Source organism: Neomonachus schauinslandi, chromosome 13 (genome assembly GCF_002201575.2).
Source record: "Neomonachus schauinslandi chromosome 13, ASM220157v2, whole genome shotgun sequence".
NCBI classification, from domain to species: Eukaryota; Metazoa; Chordata; class Mammalia; order Carnivora; family Phocidae; genus Neomonachus; species Neomonachus schauinslandi.
The window spans coordinates 64,854,126-64,876,691 of record NC_058415.1 but is presented as its reverse complement, the minus strand read 5'-3'; the positions used below and the strand labels follow the sequence as shown (position 1 = coordinate 64,876,691).

The 22,566-nt window shown below is 33.3% G+C and overlaps 1 pseudogene; it reads left to right on the top strand.

The window, feature by feature from the left end:
• Nucleotides 1–16,968: 16,968 nt before the first annotated feature.
• On the top strand, nucleotides 16,969–17,085 carry LOC123326591 (annotated as a pseudogene).
• Nucleotides 17,086–22,566: the final 5,481 nt, after the last annotated feature.

The following is a 22,566-nucleotide window of genomic DNA, read 5'->3' as shown; positions in this document are numbered from 1 at the left end:
ATTAAGTTGATAGTTGCTTAAGTTTGAACCCATTCTAAAAGTACTAAATTTTTCCTCCTCTCCCTGCCACATTTTAGGTATACGGTATCATATTTTACTTCCTTTTATTTTGTGAATCCCTTGATATATTTTTATAGCCATATTTAATTTTACTGCTTTTATGCTTCCTACTTTTCTCACTCCTACTTAAAATCTTTTCTTTGTATTCACAGTCCCCTTTAACATTTATCATAAGGCTGATTTAGTGGTGATGAATTCCTTTAGCTTTTGTCTGGGAAACTCTTTATCTCTCCTATTCTGAATGATAGCCTAGCTGGATAAACTATTCTTAGTTGTAGGTATTTTTGTTTCAGCACTTGACTATATCATGCCACTTTCTTCTGGCCTGCAAAGTTACTGCTGAAAAATCCTCTGATAGCCTTATGGGGTTTCCTTTGTATATAACACTTTTCTTTTCTCTTGCTTTTAAAATTCTGTCTTTATCACTACTTTTTGCCATTTTAATTACTATGTATCGTGGTGTAGACCTCCTTGGGTTGATTTTCTTGAAAGAAAATAGGCATAGAGAACCTGCTCTAAGATTAGTAAATAAATCTCCCTCCTGTATACCCGAGGCATTTTTCAAACTGCTGCTTCTGTGCTATATCTCAGCAGGGCTATTTATTGTGCTATCTCTTTAAGTTCAGGTTCTCAGCTTCCCATGGTCCTCAGACTCTCCCAGAAATCAGCCCACTGATTTTTAAAATTCCTTGTGGTAAGCCCCAGTGATTATAAGAACTCAAGAAGTTAAGCCTCTCTGGTTTTCAAAGCCAAATGTTATGGGGATTCATCTTTCCAGTATGAGCCCCCTGTATCTGGTGCACTTTGTGTGGGGTCTGATCCTCTCTCTTCTCTGTGCCTTTGGCGTATCTTTCTCCCTCAAATAGTCCTGTGCGTCAGTTTGACTCTTGCCTGTGTTTCTGCCCTTTCTACCGTCTTTGATGTGGACTTTTCTCTACATTTAGCTGTGGAAAGTCTGTTCTGCCAGTCTTCAGATCATTTTCTGGATTATTTACACTGATGTGGATGTTATCTAGGTGTATCCAAGGGACAAGTTGAACCTAGGATCCTCCTATTCTGCTATCTTCTCTACTATCACACTTTACTCCTTTTCATAATCAATAAAAAAAGTAGACAAAAAACACCAAGAATATAAAAGACCCAAAGAACTATCAACCAACATGTACTTGTTTACATTTAAAATAGTTCAACAATAGGAGAGTATTTATTCTTTTCAAGTTTTTAGGTAAATATATACAGCTTTCTCCAATATAGAGCATATTATGAACCATAAAAAGAAATCTTGAAAATTTACATCTTACAAAGTATGTTCATGGACCATAATGGAATTAGACTAGAAAATAAGAAGAAGATATCTGGAAAGTCGCCAGCTATTTGGAAATTAAACAAAATTCTTCTAATAGTGCAGGGATCAAGAGGAAGTTACAAGTGAATTTATAAGTTTGCTTAACTTTTTATTTTAACTAATTTTGGAATTGCCAATAAATTATAAAATGATACAGATTCCCCTGTCACATTCATCCAAATTCCCCTAATGTTAACGCCTTACATCATAACCAAAACTTACGTTAACATCATGCACAAACAGCAAAACTGAAATTAATATTGGTACAATATTATTAAATTAACTATCAATTTTATTTAGATTTACCACTCTTCACAAATGTTGTTTTTCTAAAGTTCAAGGACAGGCCCGGGAACTTACATTGCATTTAGTTATCATGGCACCTTCTCCAAATCTGTGGAGTTCCTCTACCATTTCTTGACTTTCATGACTTTGGCACTTCTGAGGCATGCTGCATTATTGTTTTGTAAAATTCTCCACAATGTGTGCTTTCAACATGCCCCATACTTTTGCCTGAGTATGTCCTTACTTTTTACTTCCACAGGTTGCTCTAGGCTCATCTGTATTTTTTCTTTCTCTGGCTCTAAAATCAAACACTTTCTCTGAGGAGCCCTGGTTCTTTATTTAGAAACCAAGATATTAATAGCAACTCACTGCCAGCTGTTGGTTTCACATATCTATTTATTTATTTTTGAAAATGTTTCATAGATATGTCAAATTCAAGAATTTAAAACTGAAGAAAAAGTCTGCCACTTATCCAGAATGTTATTACTTCTTTTCAATTTAAAATATTCTTTCTCAGTATCAAATTAAAACGTACTCATGCTAGAAAGCAATTTAAAAATACAAACATATACATTAGAATTTGTTCTTTTTCCCCACTTCACAGAGACAACACAATATATAGTTTATATCACAAAAATATGTGTTAAATTATAATCGATAGATTTTTAAATCATGCAATATAATTTATTCCACACAAATACTTATTAAATTGAGATGATTTTATAAATATGGTTTTACATATTTGCTGGACTTATCATTAACTTGAAACCCCTGCATGATTAAAATAAAATGAAAACTGAATTGCTCAATGAAAAGGATTGGGATAGGTTGAAAGCACATAGAAGCTAAGTTGAAAGAGCTTCCAAGAGCAAAATCTGGAACAATTTGAACAACAAAATAACATGTGTATTGGACTACAATTCATGAAATAATATAAATATCTGTGAGTTCATAAATAGTTGGATAAATAAATTAAGGAAGAGAGAAGAGACAACTTCCTCAGAGAAGAATTCCAAGTAATAAATGCAGGAGCATTGAGGGACCTAGAATATGTCATTAGAATATGACATGAATAATTAAGTCTGAATTTAAAACACTGAATAGAAAAATCACTACTACAGAAAGATAGTCATATTGCATAAAAATAAGTAAATCAATCACATTGCAAATTAAAATGGCAGATGTTTAAACCATTTTGATATAACAACTTTTCAAATGTGATGCTTTAATAATTTCTCTGCCTATAAAATATTTTATACCTCTATATTCTTGTCTACATTTGTGGAATCATCTTAAACTCTGTATATGTATATTTAATATTTTGTTACAAAACTGGTCATATTTTTGTTTTTGCTTCTCAAAATAAATCATTGAATTTAGAAGATTCTCTGGATCACAAGCAGAAATACAAAAACTTCTATATATATATATATATTTTGTTCAATTTGGTCTTGTAAGAATGTTTTGAAAGTTCAGTGACAGTTCGATCAAACAAAACTCATGGGAGAGAAATCTTAAACCAAATTTGCCCTTAGGTCAGAGGATCAGGGCTGATTGAGCTCTCTAGTGTGTGTATGTTTGTGTGTGTGTGTATGTGGGTGTATGTGTGTGTATACTTGTACATACATAGTTCTCCAAAGAGCTTGTAGGAATAGGTTGAGAGGGGTAAGGATGAGAAAAATCAGAGTCAGCTCTTGGATCAGCAAAAATGTAGAGCAACTTGGCCATGAGTAGGAATGCTGGGTGGGCCATGGTCTTAACTTGATTTACAAGTAATAGAATTAGTCATATGGCCTGTGGGCATACATCAGTATTCTTGCCCCAGCACCTGCAGATATTAGAGGAGAGTACACTCTAAATCACAATTTTTGTAATTTTAGTTAGCTCTTTTTTCACACCAAGTTGTTTTATTATGTAGTCTTCTTTTTTTGTCAATCATGTTATGTCATGCCTTGATTTATGAACCTATAAACTATGTGTAGTAGCAGAGTAAGAGAATAAGAATGTTCAACAGTAATCATATCAGTGCAGACAAAGGTACCACCTTGGCATAAATCACCAAAGTTCACAGAAGAGAGTTAAAAAAATTAATGAACTAAGAAAGTAAATAGAGAACATCTAGAAAGACACATGAAAATTATGTTTGCATTATACATATATGTAGAGGATTTTAACATTTAATGTGGAAGGATTAGACATAAACAATTCTATGTATTGATACTGTTGTGCAAAGGTGTTATCAGAAAATATCCATCACATATTCCTATGTGTGATTCATTAGCACCTATTCATATCTCTTTAGTCATAAGTCATTTGCAGTTATTTTTCTCCTGCCCATTGTAGACAAATCAGATAAACAGTTTCTCTTATTTAATTATGCTCTATAAATTTATAACAACCCACATTCTACAGTTTATGGGGAGAGCATTATAAAAAAAGTAAAAGAGATGATTTTACAAATGCTATCTAAACCTACTTTTTCAGAAGTATGCTCACCAGTATCATATACTGGGATCTTATGCTTCCTTCATATATATCAGCTAATCAACACTAGAAAGCTTCTTTAAGATAAAAATGGTCTCTTGGTACCAGAAATAATGCCCAGTATCTCAATTTTCCTCTTAAACACCAAACTCTCATAGATAAACTCAAATATTCTATATAGATTCTAGCAATATATACATAGATATAATCTGATAAACAAAGGTGATTATAAAACTGCAAAAGATATAAAAGGCAACCTGCAGAATGGGAGGGGATATTTGCAAATGACATATCTGCTAAAGGGTTAGTATCCAAAATATATAAAGAATTTATAAAACTCAACACCAAAAATGAATAATCCAATTAAAAAATGGGAAGAAGACATTAGACATTTTTCCAAAGAAGACGTACAGATGGCCAACCGACACATAAAAAGATGCTCAGATCACTCATCACCAGGGAAATACAAATCAGAACTACAATGAGATACCTCCTCATACCTGTCAGAATGGCTAAAATCAACAACACTAGAAACAGATGTTGGCAAGGATGTGGAGAAAGGGGAACCATCTAGCACTGTTAGTGGGAATGCGAACTGCTGCAGCCACTCGAAAAGAGTATGGAAGTTCTCAAAAAATTAAAAATAGAACAATCCTATGATTTAGCAATTGCACTACTAGGTATTTACCCCACGAATACAGAGATACTAATTCAAAGGGATATGTGCACGCTGATGTTTATAGCAGCACTACTACAATAGCCAAATATGGAAACAGCCCAAGTGTCCAACCAATGATGACTGGATAAAGAAGAAGTGGTATATATACACAATGGAATATTACTCAGCCATGAAAAGAATGAAATCTTGCCATTTGCAACAACATGAATGGAGCTAGTGAGTATTATGTTAAGTGAAACATACCAGTTAGAGAAAGACAAATACCATATGATTTCATTCATATGTGGAATTTAAGAAACAAACCAGGAAAAAGAAAAAAAAGAGAGAGAGAGAGAAAGGCAAACCAAGAAACAGACTCTTAACTGTAGAAAATAATCTGATGGTTACCTGAGGAGGTGTTTGGGGGAATGGGTGAAATAGGTGATAGGGATTAAAGAGTGCCCTTGTAATGAGCACTGGGTATTGTTTGCAGTGTTGAATCACTCTATTGTACACCTGAAACTAATATTACACTGTATGTTAACTAACTAGAATTTGAATAAAAAAATTTTGTAAAAACTGCAAAAGATAAATGTAATGAGAATACTAGAAAAAAATGCATAATTTAGCTAGGGATAAAGTTACTCCCCAGAAAAGCAAACTGAAGAGGCATTATAGATTAAAGTAAAAACTATAGATAAAAATAAAGTAAAAAAAAAAAGTCAAAATTTTGACATATTGAAGAAATCAAGATACTCATATTTACTGATGAGTAATGTCTCTTAACATAAACTGAAGTTTTGGGGCACCTGCTGGCTCAGTTAAGCATCTGCCTTCAGCTCAGGTCATGATCCCAGGGTTCTGGGTTAGAGCCCCAAAGTTGGGCTTTCTGCTCAGCGGGGAGTCAGCTTCTCTCTCTCCCACTGCCCCTACCCTTGCCTTGTGCGAGTTCTCTCTCTCTCTCTCTCTTTCATGTGCATGCTCTTGCAAATAAATAAATAAAATCTTAAAAAAAATCCATAAACCAAAGTTTTGAGTATAAAAAATTAGATCTTTCTAGTACCATAATTATTTTTTACAAAATAAAATATCTTGTTCAAACAGATCTATACGCTTGTGGTTATTTGTCCTTATTTTTTTTCCTTTAGTTTAGTTAGGGTTTTGTTTGTTTGTTTGTTTTTGTTTTTTTTTTCCAAATTACCAGAATCCTGATGCACATCTGTCTAGGGACAGAACTCCCATTCATTTCTTATGTAACTATCCAGGCTTCTATAGGAAATCTATATAATTCTATTTGTAGCTTTCTTTTGGTAAAATCTCTATTTCTGGTGTCAAGCATGACTGTATTCATTTAAATATATTTGTCTAATATTTCTATGTGTCGAGAAATTATTAGAGATTTTTGTCATGTGCTCAGTTCACTGCCTATCACACACAGTTTGTGGGTTTCAGGAGGTATCTGGGGATTTGAAGGTAGAACTATTGAACTATTACTATTGAAGTAACCTCTGAACTTCCACATCAAATACGAACATATAAATATGGAGGGAGGGGTGCTTGGGTGGCTCAGTCGTTAAGCGTCTGCCTTCAGCTCAGGTCATGATCCCAGAGTCCTGGGATCGAGCCCCACATCGGGCTCCCTGCTCTGTGGGGAGCCTGCTTCTCCCTCACCCTCTGCTTGCCTCTCTGCCTTCTTGTGCTCTCCCTCTCTCTCTCTTTGTCAAATAAATAAAATCTAATAAATAAAAAATAAATAAATAAATAAATAAATAAATAAATAAATAAGGAGGGATTAGCAGTGAGAAGCAAATGAAGTATTATCCTGCTTCATATAATGACTGATGCCAAAAGCAAACTTCATAGCTTTTTATGTATTTGTGAATTATCAATATATATTGATGGTCTATATTTAAAACCTGAAGATAACTAATATCCATTTAGAAACTACCTCATCATAATCCACAGGGATTAAAGAAATTTAACAGATGACTTCTCTGTGGCCCTCAAGAATCTCCTTTCTTTAAGCTGATGTCACCTGTTTAGGAAGCATCAGGAGAGGTCTGCCTCTTACCTACTGCCTAGAGTAAAGCAAATGCTCAAAAAGCATTTGTTGAATAAATTAATAATAGGAAACCAAATAAACTATTGAATAAGAGGTCAAGTACATAAGTGCTGGCATCTTCACCACTGTCTTCCTGGAAACACAACTTAGAATTTGAAAGAGGCAGTTAGTTTGGGCTTACATCCCCTTGATCAAATGTCTGCAAAGTTAAGTGTCAAAGTAGTCTCATTAAACAGATGTTTAATAACAAAGTTAGATTGTTTCCAGGTATGATGAATTTTGACATATTGAAGAAATCAAGATACTGCCATAGAAAAAGCTTATTCCAAAATATTAACTTGTATCAGTATATAAAAGATCTAACCATTCTTCTCAAAATTTTACCTGTAAATATAGACATGATAATTGATTATCTTTAATTGAAGTATAGTTGACACAATGATTTATGGCAATTCAACAAGTTCATACTATGTTTAAGAACTTTACGTGGCTAAACCAGTGATTTAGTGTGCTCCATTAAACTGGAGAATTAACATACATCTACTCTCCTCCATTTAATGCTAGCATCAATATGCATCTTTTAATTTGGGAATATTTCTTTAGCATATATTGGAATCATCTAAAGGACCTGTTACATCCTGATTGTTGGGACCCAACTCCAGATTTTCTGATTTAATGGTTCTCTGGCAGGCTTGGGAATTTGAATTTCTAACAAGTTCCCAGTGGATATAATGCTTCTTCCTGGTCAGGGGACCATGCTGAAAACTCTTGCTTTATGCTATGACCTGATAAATTTGTAAGTGACTATTTAATTTTGTTATAGGAGATTGTTGGCATAAAGTGAGTCATTATTGCTACATGTACATATAAACATCTATTAGTAGTCTTTTTTTTTGTAGAAAAATGAAAATATCTCTTTCTTCTCCCTGTATTAAAATGAGAATCTACACAGGAAAATATAGGAAAATCTACATTTAAAATTTATTCATCATTTTGGAATACTACATTTGAAATAAGGAGTAATCTAGGAAACTAAAAATTATTAGATAATAATTCTTAGTTCATCTTTAATACATTTTAACCATATTTCATGTTTCTGTTACAACCAAGAGAATGCAAATGCTATTGGATACAGTTTGTCATCAATGACTTTTATCCATGAATCATTTTTTGGCTTGGAAAATTATCAAAAGTGCATAGTTAGGAGATTGCTTTCCCTCCTTTGTGCTTAGCTGCAAATTTAATTATCTTCATATCTTCTTCCTGTTACAATTTTTTTTGGCTTACTTAAGTTACAGTAATTAAACTGAGTGAAAGGGACATTTAGAACATGCAAGGTATAATATGTGCAAATTTTGTTTTTTCTGCTATGCCAAGTACAGAAAAACTGATATAAATGACAATGATAAAACAAAATACATTGCCCTGAAAAGAACTGATTTTAGCTATTGATTGCAGAATCTTCTTTTTCAAATACTCCATTCAACTCTGGTATTAAAACACATCTGTTTTATTTGTTTGGGGATTATTCTCTAAATGCAAATATCTGTCAAATCCAGGCATCTTTTGTACTGTGAATGTCAAAACATAGTATTTCTGAATATGGGATTTTAGAGAAACCACTTTTGGCTAGCTCATTTGTTATAGGATTACAGATGCCCAGTTATTCATTCATACAACACATATTTATTAAATTTCTATTGCACATCAGGAATTGTATTATTTGACATGCAAACATGAGAATTATAAGTTTCCTTGAATATATTATTATAGAGAAACATGGAAACAAGTAATTATACACAAATTTAAGAGAAATATGATAAAAGTAAAAATAAAAATCAGATTTATTTTACATTTTTTTATTAATTCATTTAAATTAAATAGTTTCCATTGCCATTCCTATTATTATCCTGATTCCCAAGGGCAACATTTGATTAAATTGCGGACTGAGGAGTTGTACTTAGGTAATTTGGCTCCAGAATCAGTTCTTTTAACCACTGTACATATAACTCATAATTTTTCTATTTGCAGAAGCAAGTCTGAGAGATTATGTTATCACAGAGAACCAACCCTGCCCAGACAATACAATGTAATGTTTTATAAAAAGTTAATATTTAATCTGGTTGCCAAAGGAAAAGAAGTATATGAACATTTATAAAGCCATAGAAGTATAAACAATCAAGGAGTGAAAAAAGTAGTTTGATGTGGAACAACTGAAAGAAAGGAAAAGGTATTGGAAGATGAGTTTGGGATTGAGATAGGAGTAGGTTTGGGATAATGTCTGTATGCAAAGAAAAGTTTAGGTGATGGTAGAGAAGGAGGCAAGTGCACAGTTTAGAAGTATAGCAAGACAAAATAGTGCCATGTGTGAATAGTGTGTTGGGATGAGATTCAGGAGTTATATATAGGTTCCCACATAGTGTCTCTGTCACCCTGCATGAGACATAGACAAGACTCTTATCTTGGTTTCAGTGTTCCCATGTGTAAAAGAAAATTAATGAACGATGTTCCTTTCAGGTCCACTTCTACCAAATCAACATTTTTATTGAGGCAAAAAATCATGGGTGGAAGTGATTTTCGCTTTAGATTTTTGTTAATTGCAACCTGAGTAATGAATGTTAAAGTTTTACATACATACCTCCATAACGATTAGCAGAAATGGGTTATGTTCCTTGTACTCTTATCAATATTATTAATGACTTTAAATGATATTTTCTGCTTCAATTGATGTTGTAAGTGATGAACAAATTATGGAAACCAATGTAACATAAAGATAGCAGGAGAGATTTCTTATGCAATTCTCCAATAGCTAAATGAGAGTCACAGGAGGATTTTAAGCAGAGGTGTGATCATTTGACTTATAAAAGATCATTCGTGCTACAGTCCAGTGTCGGTCTTTCACAACTACTCTGCCTTGAGGATATTTTATGAGGAGAATTAGAGGAAGTGACCATTTAAAATCTTTCTACCCATCTGAGTGTATTTAGGTTCAGAATTAGACTTCTTTAAGTTAATATTTGGCATTGTAAAGTTAATATTTTCATAATTTGGAAACATGATTCACGGGGTTATGGTATGGATTAAATTGAGATTAGGTAGAGCAAGACATAAACTACAAAGGACAGCATTATAGTGTGTAAGGATAATAGTTTCTGTTCCCATTTCTTGTCTAATGTTCTTCAGAATGCCCAAGACTCAATAATAGGGGAGTAATAGTTTCATGAGGTTAAGTGCTGAGTAAAAGTAAAAGAAGCCCATTAGTTTGAGCATAAGTTTTAGCATAATGTTACCTTACAAACAACAGAAGTCTCTTCCTAAATCTTCTTATCCATCCAAGAAGCACTAAGAACTTCTTGGGGATTAACCTTGAGTAAGGAGTTGACTATAGAATTCTGGTAAAAAAAATAATAATAATACATTCATGCTGAATAGGAGTTTTCCTGTACTCACTTAGAAAAGTTATCTATAAAAATATAATATGATATTAAAATTAATACATTAAAGTTTAATAAAAATGAATGATATTGTTCTTATAAAAGTTAAACATGCTCATTTTACAGAATGGAATAGTAGAAATAAGAAAACTATATTTTTCAAGAGTTAATTAAATTTTAACAGTTGTTGCCCAGGATTCAAGGGAGGATAGCTGAGGTTTTCTCAAACATGTTACTCATTTTTCAAAGATGCCACAACAAATTTACAGCAATTTTAAAAGAACAACAATAAAAGTTAAACCAATAAAAAATTACTTAAAAGATATGTTTTTTGCCATCTAGCAGGTGACAGTCTATACATGAAAATAAATATATAAATATATTTCTAATTTGAAGTGTAGGAAATGGTATCGCACAGCAGAGAAGGGTTGATATGAATGTAAGGATTGGTATGGGTATGTGTTTAGCAAATCTTTATGCAAAGATGAAAAATTAGATTGAATATAGGTAAATGATAGTTGTTTATTTTTATAAAATATCAGTGATTCACTTAAATTGTTCTCAAGTGCAAATATTAGCATCCATTATTCTAAAACTGTAATAGAAGTCAGTAAAATGCTAAAATAATTACATCTGATGAATTGTGTTACATCAAATATGCAAAGTTTTGCAGTTAACTTTTTAAAAAGGAATATAATGAGAAAACAAACAGTACAACAGATGTCTAATTGTTCCAAAGTTGTGTTTTTTTCTAGTTTTTATTTGTAAAATGATTTCATTTTTGCTGAAAATACTAGATTTTCCATTCTATACATAAAATATTTTAAAAGTATGTGAATATACATGACATTTATATAGCATGACAATATTTTCTGGGAGTTGAAAACTAATTTTTAATTTTTTTCTTACTGACTAGACCATTTTGGCATTATTGAAAAACTTAATCCTAATTGTAAGAAATATTTTTTTGTCTGCATATCTGTATATTAACAGAATGTTTGAGATGTCTTATAGAGGGTTAAAATAATCAATAAATCCATTTATTATTTGAAAATTACATACTTGACAGCACAGTCTTGAGGACATGTGCCTTGAAAATTTTGTTTTTCATTGTTATTTTAGCCAGCTTTCTTGTCCTTTGGTTTATGTAGATTTATATATAGCTATTGGTCTTTCTGTCAGATAGATAATTAATTATATTGTCTTTTCTCCACAGTAGTATTTAGGTTGCCCTAAGACTCTTTTTTTTTTTCACCTAACTTTCAATGTTGTAGGATAAAAATGCAATTACAATCTGAGGGAAGATTTTAATGTTATGTGTAAAACTAAAATGATAGCTTGATTATATCAAAAATTTTTCAGGGTGCTTGGGTGGCTCAGTTGGTTGAGCAGCTGACTCTTGATTTAGCTTCAGGTCATGATCTCAGGGTCTGCTTGAGAATTCTCCCTCTCCCTTTGTCCCCCTTCCTCATGCTCTCTCTCTCTCTTTCTCCCTAAAAAAAATGAATAAATCTTTAAATTTTTTTTCATTGTTTTCTTACCTTTATGTTAGGTGTTTGCAAACAAACTCTGTCTTTTCCTTTATTTCTTGTTAAAGTTACCAAATTAATTTAAACTTCTCTGGTTCATAGTACTGTTTCCATAAATCTATTTTACTACAATCTGTATGCCTGCCTTATCAGCACTCAACTACAAAATCATTTTTACACACAACTTTTCTCCGCGGGTCCCACTAAAACACATGCTCCACAAAGGGGATTTTTTTTTTTTTAAGATTTTATTTATTCATTTGAGAGAGAGAGAGAGAGAAAGCAAGTACGAATGTAGGGAGGGGCAGAGAGACAGGCAGACTCCCTGCTGAGCGTGGAGCCTGGCACAGGGCTCAATCCCAGGACCCTGAGATCAGGGCCTGAGCAGAAGTCAGACACTTAACCAACTGAGACACCCAGGTGCCCCTCACAAAGGGGAATTTTTATCTCTTTTTTTCATTGATATATCAGTAGTTTTTAGTTCTTATGTTATTAATGCATAGTGTAGCTTGATATATAGGTATTGAATAAAGACCACTAGTTTCTTACCAACCTACATTGGCCCCACATTTATACCCTCCTCACTACACATCTCCTAGATATATTATTTCTTCAGCTCAGCTACATTTTCATCACCTCCCAACTTAAGTCAACCTAAGCCCATTTCAGCTAAAATTCCAGCGGTTTTTTTCCTTCTTTATTTTCATTATAATGAATGGTTTTTATCTGACACCTGTCTCCTCCTTAGGCTATTTAATAACTTCAAAAGTACCATTGTTAGAACATTTAAAGCTAGAAAAGCAATTAGGACACATATACTCTATTGTGACTTGACCTGCATTTCTCAGTTCAAAAAGCGATTAATCCATGGAAGACCTCTGGGAAATCATAATTCATTGGTATGGAAATGTATATGCATAAATTTCATCTGATTCTCAAAAGAATCTATTTCTTCACAAAAACCAGTGATTTGAAAAATTTTGATCATGACCCACAACAACAATATACTTTTTATTTGTCTTGACCAGTATACTCATATAAATATATGAATATGAAAAAAAGTTTATTATAAAAATTATGCTTGTTATACATGAACCATACTTTCATTTTCATTCTATTCTATTCTAATTTCAATACATTCTAGCTTATCACTTAAATTAAAATACTGGTCAGAGATTATCAAACAAAATCTGTAGCCCAGAGGCAGGTCATATATTGCTGTCTTAAAAACACTGATCCACTATAACATCTTCATCTTAAAAATAAGGAAAGACAGACAGTTGAATTAGATTAATTAATAATGATGGCTCAAAATTCCTAATCTTAGCTAAAACTGATCTTAAATTTCTTTGTAAGGGAATGATATGCAGCCTTACAGAATGGTTATTATCATACAGGTACCCGGATATAGATTTACTCTGTAGTGACTATGAAAAATCATTATATCTTAATAATTCCCATAACAATGTCAAATAACCATTCACACCTTCTTGAAAGATTTTTGAATGATAGAAATAAGCTGTTTTATTTCCAAAAAATATATGTGAGCAGTTATTTGTAGCATTTATTTATTTCTTCCAAGAGGATGGTCATAAAGCCTCTATCACTAATTTGTCACATAATTACCTACAAAACGGAAGTGCTCCTTTTGTAACACTTCAACAATACAGAAAGAGAAATTTTTAAATTAAATGCAGGCTTTTGTAGAGTACATATGGATATAGATTTCTACAACTGCTATTCTGAGTGTTCCTTAATTCTTGAAGGACTAAGATTCATATTTACTATGTACGCAAGTGTTGATGTTTACAGTAGATCTATATTTTTCTACATGTGTGTGAAAGTATATGAAGCCAGAAATCTGTTTATAACTGTTTTCATATCTGAGAATTTATCTATCTGAGTTATTTTTGCACAGCTCTAGAATTTAAAACTTTATTACACCTGTGATCATAACTTTAAATAATTGTTAATTATAACTACTGCTTTTGGCTGTTGTGGGAATTAAATATAATTTTATATAAAGAGTGTCCGTAGCTAGTGCTTGATATATAATAAATGTTCAAGGATTATTTTGTTGGGCATTTTGGAAGTAAAATGTTAAACATGGTTCATGAGAATTGCTTTTTCAGTGGGTATAAAAGTTCTATTACACAAAATGAATAAGTTCTAGAGATCTGCCATACAGCATAGTACATAGAGTTGACAGCACCCTATTGTGAACTTAAAAATATGTCAAGAAGATAGGTCCAATGTTAAGCCTTCTTACAACAAACAAACAAATAAAAACAAGAACAACACACACACATGCATGCGCACACACATGCTTATACAAAAGAACACAAGGAGGGGCGCCTGGGTGGCTCAGTCGGTTGAGCAACTGCCTTCGGCTCAGGTCATGATTCCAGGGTCCTGGGATCGAGTCCCACATCGGGCTCCCTGCTCTGCGGGGAGCCTGCTTCTCCCTCTCCCCCTCCCCCTGCTTGTGTTCCCTCTCTCGCTGTGTCTCTCTCTGTCAAATAAATAAATAAAATCTTTAAAAAAAAAAGAACACAAGGAAAAAAAAAAAGCACTTCCCTGCTTGTCCAAAGAAGATCACCTGACAAAATAGCTAAAAATGCTTACGTTTTAATTTCTTAGGCTGAAACAACAGAGAGTGAGTCATTCCTGGAATGACTGGAAGAATGTTTTACATAACCTTAAGTATGATATGAAAAGAGGAAGAAAAGGAAAATACATTTATCACACCAATATGGATGTATTACACTATTATTTAATGACCATGGTTTAGGTATTAGTGTCTTACCAATTTCTGCAAATTCAAGAGAGGATGAGCTATTATCCCTGCCCTCCATATCTTACAGTTAGTGGTTTTGGGGGTGATATATAAGAGAGTGGACAATGACAATATATTGTAACACTAGTGTAAAAAGTCTATTGAATGATCTGAACAAGTAAGATGCAGTTTTGTTTTATTCATCATTGCCTTCAAACTATTGCAAATCTCCTGTTTCTAGTTTTTAGGATATTTCCAGTACATCCAGTAATTGAGAATTTTCCATTTGGGGAAGGAGATGTCATTCTACCTTTATTGCAGGCATTCCAGATATCTAGAACAGTTCTTTTGCAGACATTATCTCTTTTTTTAATTTTATTTTATTATGTTATGTTAATCACCATACATTACATCATTAGTTTTTGATGTAGTGTTCCATGATTCATTGTTTGCATATAACATCCAGTGCTCCATTCAATATGTGCCCTCTTAGACCTGTACCTCTGAAACAAATAATACATTATATGTTAAAAAAAGAAAGAAAGAAAGAAGAAGAAGATAGTAGGAAGGAAAAAATGAAGGGGGGAATCGGAGGGGGAGATGAACCATGAGAGACGATGGACTCTGAGAAACAAACTGAGGATGCAGACATTATTTCTTGATAATGGAGCAATGATAGGCATAATTTAGATATCAGTAGTCAACAAAGTGTTATTAACAAAAGTGACAAAATGAATGAAATACCTTGTCAGAGTTCTTGCATGTCATCCTCAAAACTACCAGAACAATTTGGCCCTTTTCAGACAATGAGTCTTGACAGGTTATCATAACATACTTCATTCTCTGAGTTGCTCCAGCAAACAGGTGAAAAGAGACAAATGTTTACTACTTTGAATTTAGCTAGACGAAATGAATTCATCAGAGGAAAGTGTTTTCCACTGAAGGATAGGAAGTTATTTTTTGGCTAACTGAAATGAAGCACTTAGGAGTTTAAGAAGAATGCCAATAGGTAAAGTGTAGAATATAGGTTTCTACCTGAAGAGACTAGGAAATCATAGTCATAACATAAAGGGTTTAGTTATCTGGGAAATATTTTGTTTCTCCCTAAAATTGATAGAGGGAAAATGTCACTGGTGTTTTATGGGATAGTATTGATGACTTGGTTTTAGATTTATGAACCATGGTCCAGGGTGATTATTGAATGATGAACTGCTGACTGAGGATATGTGCATCTTTTGAGAAATAGGAAAACAGTGTTTTCTCAAAGTCTTGGTAATCATACTCATAAAAACTTTAATATTTCAATAATGACTCAGCCCTACAATAATATGTTCATCTCTGCTTGCTTTGTGTCAGACTTAACTTCCTCATGGTTCAGTGGATTTGTTGATTAGATCTCCTTCAGCTTGTATATATCCAAAGTTAGCTTTATGTAAGAATGATTTATTTCTGAGTTTAGATTTGTCCTAAATGGAATCAGTATCATCAAAACAGATGAGTTCCTATGACTGCATAAATATGAAACAGAAATTGCTAGAAAACCTGGAGCAATCTTTACTGCAATCTCTGAGTTACCTGCAAAAGGAGATGGTTTTGAAAGTCATAGTACACAAGTCCTATGCCATTCAGTTTCTCCAGAGATCACTTATAAGTTACAAAAGAGAAGGATGGAAACCATGAGGTGGCTGCCTGGTGTTCTTTTAATATCTTAATTTTTGTCCTGAGAAATTATGCATTTGTATTACTTTATAAGTGTACACACACACATACACACACATTTAGAGTTTGTATGCCTACATTGTAATACATTGTCTGTCTGTCTGTCTATCTATCTATCTGGGAGGGAGAGAGAGAGAAGAGAGAGGGATCTCAAAAATTTACTTACCCTAAGAATAAAAGCTATAATTTTCAATGTCAGTCATTTCTACTATAAGCAAGAATCACTTTGGTCCTTAGAAGAAGAGAAGAGGTATGTCTTCAGAGCATCACAGTGGATGAACCTTTTTCAGCCATTCCTAAGGCAGAGGCAGTCTCTACTCTTGAGACTTTAAAGCAAAAGAAAAAAAAAAAACCTTTCATGGCTAATGGTTAAGGAAAAGTGATTGGAGTTTCTAAATATTACTTAGGTAAAAAAATTTAATAACTTAAAATAACCCCTTTCAATGGATCACAGTTTACTCTTAGAGATCTAAATTTTATACTCACATAAAGGCTGAAACAGCTAATCACTATAGGTGTGCAAGGAAATGGTATCTCTTGAGAACCTTGGTTACAAATTTCCTAAAATAGAAACATGAAGAATAAAATATAATGGTAAATCTAACAGTGCTTTGGAATCGCTTCTCAGCCTTTTGCTAAGATCAAGTGTAGTATGTGTTCTTATCAGTTTAACAGTGCTTTGGAATGAAGCAGATCTAAATTTTAAAAAAGAAAAAGGAAAGTACAAATCTATCAAAAGGAAAACAAATAGAATAGAATAGTAACAAAACATAATATTTGGTGTTACATCAGTTGGTTGCCGTGGATTATAATGGGAAAGAAAGATCTCCATCCCATGTTATAATGGTAGAGTGATATTCAGAGCCAGAAATATGGGACTACCAATGATTCCAAACAAAAAATTAACTCAAAATGGATTAAAGACCTAATCATATGAGACCCAAAAGTATAAAACTCCAAAGAGAAAATATAGGGGAAAGTTTCATGACGTTGGATTTAGCAATGATTTCTTGAGTATATGACATCAAAATCACAGGCAACAAAAGCAAAAATAAAAAAAAAGGGACTATATAAAACTAAAACTTCTGCATGGCAAAGGAAATAATCAACAGAGTAAAAATGCAACCTTTGGGAGGCGAGAAGACATTTGAAAACCATACATAAGGGGTAAAGATCCAAAATATAGAAAATTCCTACAACCCAGTAACAACAACCAAAAAAACTAAATGACTGACTTTTAAAAAATGGCCCAGGGTTTGAGTAGCCATTTTTCCAGTGAATATATACAAATGGTCAAAAAACATAAGAAAAGATGTTGCATATCACTAGGAAATGCAAATCAAAACCACAAATGAGAATTTCCTCACACCTCTTAGGATGGTCACTATCAAAACAAAACAAAACAGAAAATAAGTTTTGGAGAGGATGCTGAGAAATTGGAACCCTTATTCACTGTTGATGGGGATGTAAAATGGTGCATCCTCTGTGAAAAACTGTAGGGGCACCTGGGTGGCTCAGTGAGTTAAGCATCTGCCTTCAGCTCAGGTCATGATCCTAGGGTCCTGAGATTGAGCCCCACATCAGGCTCCCTGCTTAGCAGGGAGCCTGCTTCTCCATCTCCCTCTGCTGCTCCCCCTGCTATGCTCTCTTGCTCTCTCTCTCAAATAAATAAATAAATCTTAAAAAAAATAGAAAAAGAAAAACTATATAAAAAGTAGTTCCTCAAAAAGTTAATAATACAATTACATTTAATCCAGCAACCCCACCTCTGGATATTTAATTGAAGGAAGTGAAATCACTATTTCTAAGAGCTATCTGCTCTGATATTCCTTACAACATTATTCACAATAGCCAAGATGTGGAAGTAACCTAAATGCCCATCAATGGATGAATATATACAGAAAATGTGGCATATACTTATAATGGAATATTGTTCAGCTTTTAAAAAGGAGTTCATCCTCTCATATGCTACAACATGGATGAATCTAGAGGCCATTATGCTAAGTGAAATAAAGACAGTAAAAAAAAAAATATTGCATGATTTCCTTTATCTGAGGTATCTAAAGTAGTGAAACTCTTAGAAACAGAAAGTAGAATGGTGTTTGCCAGGGGCTGGAAAGAGGGGTAAAGAGAAGTGACTGTTCATTGGGTAGAAAATTTGTTTTGCAATATGAAAACATGTTACAGATCTGTTGCCCAACAATCTGCGTATAGTTAGCACTGTTGTACTGTGCATTTAAAAATGGTTTAAGTGGTAAATTTTGTTATGCATTTTTCCACAATAAAAAAGAATACATATTGCCCAATAGATATAAAATCTATTGATAATTGTAAATCAAAATATGAAAATTCAAAAGGAGATTTAAAAAGGTAGAGCATAGTGGGTGTTATAAGCAACTGATGAATTATTGAACACTATATCTGAAACTAATGATGTACTATATGTTGGCTAATTGAATTTAAATAAAAAATAAATAAAAGCATAGAATTTAAAAAATTTAAAAATGTATACGTCTATAAAATATACCATAATAAATTTTGATGACTAGAAAGAAACAATTACATTGGTAAGACTATAAGAAATATATTATTATTGTAAAATGGAGATTGACCTTTTGATATATAACTGGCCAGTCATTTGCTGATTTCTACACTTCAAATCTAATGTATTTTTATCCTCATAGGCCTTGCCTCCTAGGATGCTTCATTTAACAGTGGCATCTCTCCTTTCCCATATGCAAGTCCAATTATTCAGTAATCCAAACCTACATTCTCAGAAGTTTTTTTTTTTTTTAATTTATTTTCCCTTCAACAGCATTCACTGAGTAGCTACATATCAAGTTGTCCAAGTCATTGCAAGGTGGAATAGAATATTCCACTTTCTACTGTATTCCACTGTATTCTAATTTTGTTACATTGAATTTAGAGAGTATGGCAAAATAAACTCATATCATACATTCTTATGGTTTTTATTCATGGTTCCTCTCCCTTTTCTAAGGTTAATATGTGAGTTGCAAGAATTGAGCCAGAGGAAATGTATACTGTTTATCTCTTATTAGCCTTCCAGATATGATGAATTAAGTTTAATCTCAAGCTCCAAATATCTATACCACAACATCAATTCTAAATAAATGGAGTACAGTTGAACTCAACAAATATTTACTGATTACTTTATATTAACATGGCACATTGTGCTGTGAACTGGAGTTAGAAAATGGAGTAATCTTTGACCTCAAGGAAATTTGTGTAAATGGGAGATAGTTTATAAATGTATATAGGAGGAGGAAGAGGGAGAAAGAGAGAGAGAGTCAGAGAGAAAATGTATTATCACTGAGGAAGGATTCAAATAAAAACAAATTACCTTACCCAGAATAACATGATATATGAAATATTACATAAATGTTATACCAGAGAATTATGAGGTATGTTGTGTAAGGACAATACCATACACACATTGTAAGGTCATTCACTTACATAAATTTAAAATAAAGTCTAATTGCTATTAGACATTTTTGACTGATTTATTTTATTAACAATATGTGTCCAGTTCTGTCATTCACTTTTATTAAAACATGCCCATCATGGTATTGAAATTGCTATATTTCAAAGGATATTTTTCAATATACTATAAGTAAAAGTATCTACAATTGCAGGAAATGGTGAAATTAAGTCACATTTTTATAAGATGACCTTTTAAAATATTAGTGTTATAACTTCATGAAGTGTTTCAATTCAGGAGATGCCATATGGTCACTCATACCAGAAACTGGCATAAAAGTATATGGGCTGAGTCAAAAAGTGAGGTAGAAGTTGCATTAGAAAAAAGAGTGGGGAAAAAAAGTATCCTATCTCTGGATGCTACTAAATTGCAAAAGGAGTGTTTAACTGGGCTCTCTGAAAAATGATCCATTAAATTGCCAATTGTCAACCTAAATCAATCTATAACCAACTGTATGTTTATATATATACAACATATTGTATAGCATACCATACATTTTAAAATATGTTCTTTGCCTTGAGAAAGTGTATACTCAAAGCAGGAAAAAGCAATGTTTTCTTGAGTAAGTTGTTCAGAATCACTGGAAAATGTGTAATGCAAGCTTGATATTTGCAGAGCAGCTGTGTGTTTTGCACATTTTTACAGGTTATTGGTGAATTTAAGTCAGCATTGTACTTGTAAGCATTCATACATTTTGAATGTTAAAAGTTTGGAAGAGAACATTTTTCAATTGCCCCAAATATATTCAAGGAGTATAAACTACTGTTAGTAATTTAATGAAGTGTTTGAGTAATTTACCCATGCGCACACACATGCGCACAATTTAAGTAGAGAAATTAGGGGAAAAAAAACCTGTAAAACTAGAGGAAACCTTTGTGCTTTCTTCATTTATTCAAAGTTTTTTTAGGTACTTTTTTAAAAATTTGAGGTTTCCTCCTAAATTCCCTGTAGGTTTGTTAATTTTATTTTGAATTATTTTAAAATGTTTATCTCTGAACTTTTTCCCTTTATATTTCTGTTATTTGCTTAGAAAACATTAAGTTTCTCAATATATAATTTTTAACTAACTGCATTACAAAACTAGTTCATTAGTTTTACTATAGATAGTTCCTTTTTTTTTTAAGTGAAAATCATATGTAAAATATTATTGGTCTTTGAAGAATACATTTTATTTGTTTTTCTTAACTTTTTAAAACTGTTTTTAACATAACTTTCAGAACAATGATAATATGATTTTAGCAGCCATCTTCATGTTATCTTTATTTTTTTTTAAAGATTTATTTATTTGAAAGAGAGCGGGGGGAGGGGTAGCAGGAGAGGGTGAGAGAATCCCAAGCAGCCTCCCCGCTGAGCACAGGGGCCAACTCGGGGCTCAGTCTCAGGACCCTGAGATCATGACCTGAGCTGAGATCAAGAGTTGGATGCTTAACGGACTGAGCCACCCCCTCATGTTGATTTTTACACTATTGGCTACTACTAATTAGGGTTAGTAAATATCCCATTATTTTGAATTCAGTGATTAAAAAAAAAAAAACAACAATGAAAATGATTTATCCAGTACATTTAAAGTGTCTATAAGTGTGTTAGTCAGCTCAGGCTGCCAAAACAAAACACCACAGATGGGGGGCTTAAATAACAGACATTGATTTTTTCATGGTTCTGGAGGCTAGAAGTTCATAACAAAGGTGCCAACAAGTTTGAATTCTGGTGGGAGCTATCGTCCCAGCTTGTAGATGGCTGCCCTCTACCTTTGTCCTCATCTGGGCCTTTTTCTTTTTTTTTTTTTTTTATTCTTTTTTTTTTTTATTCTTATGTTAATCCCCATACATTACATCATTAGTTTTAGATGAAGTGTTCCATGATTCATTGTTTGTGCATAACACCCAGTGCTCCACGCAGAATGTGCCCTCCTCAATACCCACCACCAGGCTAACCCATCCTCCCACCCCCCTCCCCTCTAGAACCCTGTTTGTTTTTCAGAGTCCATCGTCTCTCATGGTTCGTCTACCCCTCCGATTTCCCCCGCTTCATTCTTCCCCTCCCGCTACCTTCTTCTTCTTCTTTTTTTTTTTTTCCTTAACATATATTGCATTATTTGTTTCAGAGGTACAGATCTGAGATTCAACAGTCTTGCACAATTCACAGCGCTTACCAGAGCACATACCCTCCCCAGTGTCTATCACCCAGTCACCCCATCCTTCCCACCCTACCCCCCACTCCAGCAACCCTCAGTTTGTTTCCTGAGATGAAGAATTCCTCATATCAGTGAGGTCACATGATACATGTCTTTCTCTGTTTGACTTATTTCACTCAACATAATACCCTCCAGTTCCATCCACGTCGTTGCAAATGGCAAGATCTCATTCCTTTTGATGGCTGCATAATATTCCATTGTATATATATACCACATCTTCTTTATCCATTCATCTGTTGATGGACATCTTGGCTCTTTCCACAGTTTGGCTATTGTGGACATTGCTGCTATAAACATCGGGGTGCACGTACCCCTTCGGATCCCTACTTTTGTATCTTTGGGGTAAATACCCAGTAGTGCAATTGCTGGATCATATGGTAGCTCTATTTTCAACTTTTTGAGGAACCTCCATACAGTTTTCCAGAGTGGCTGCACCAGCTTGCATTCCCACCAACAGTGTAGGAGGGTTCCCCTTTCTCCACATCCCCGCCAACATCTGTCGTTTCCTGACTTGTTAATTT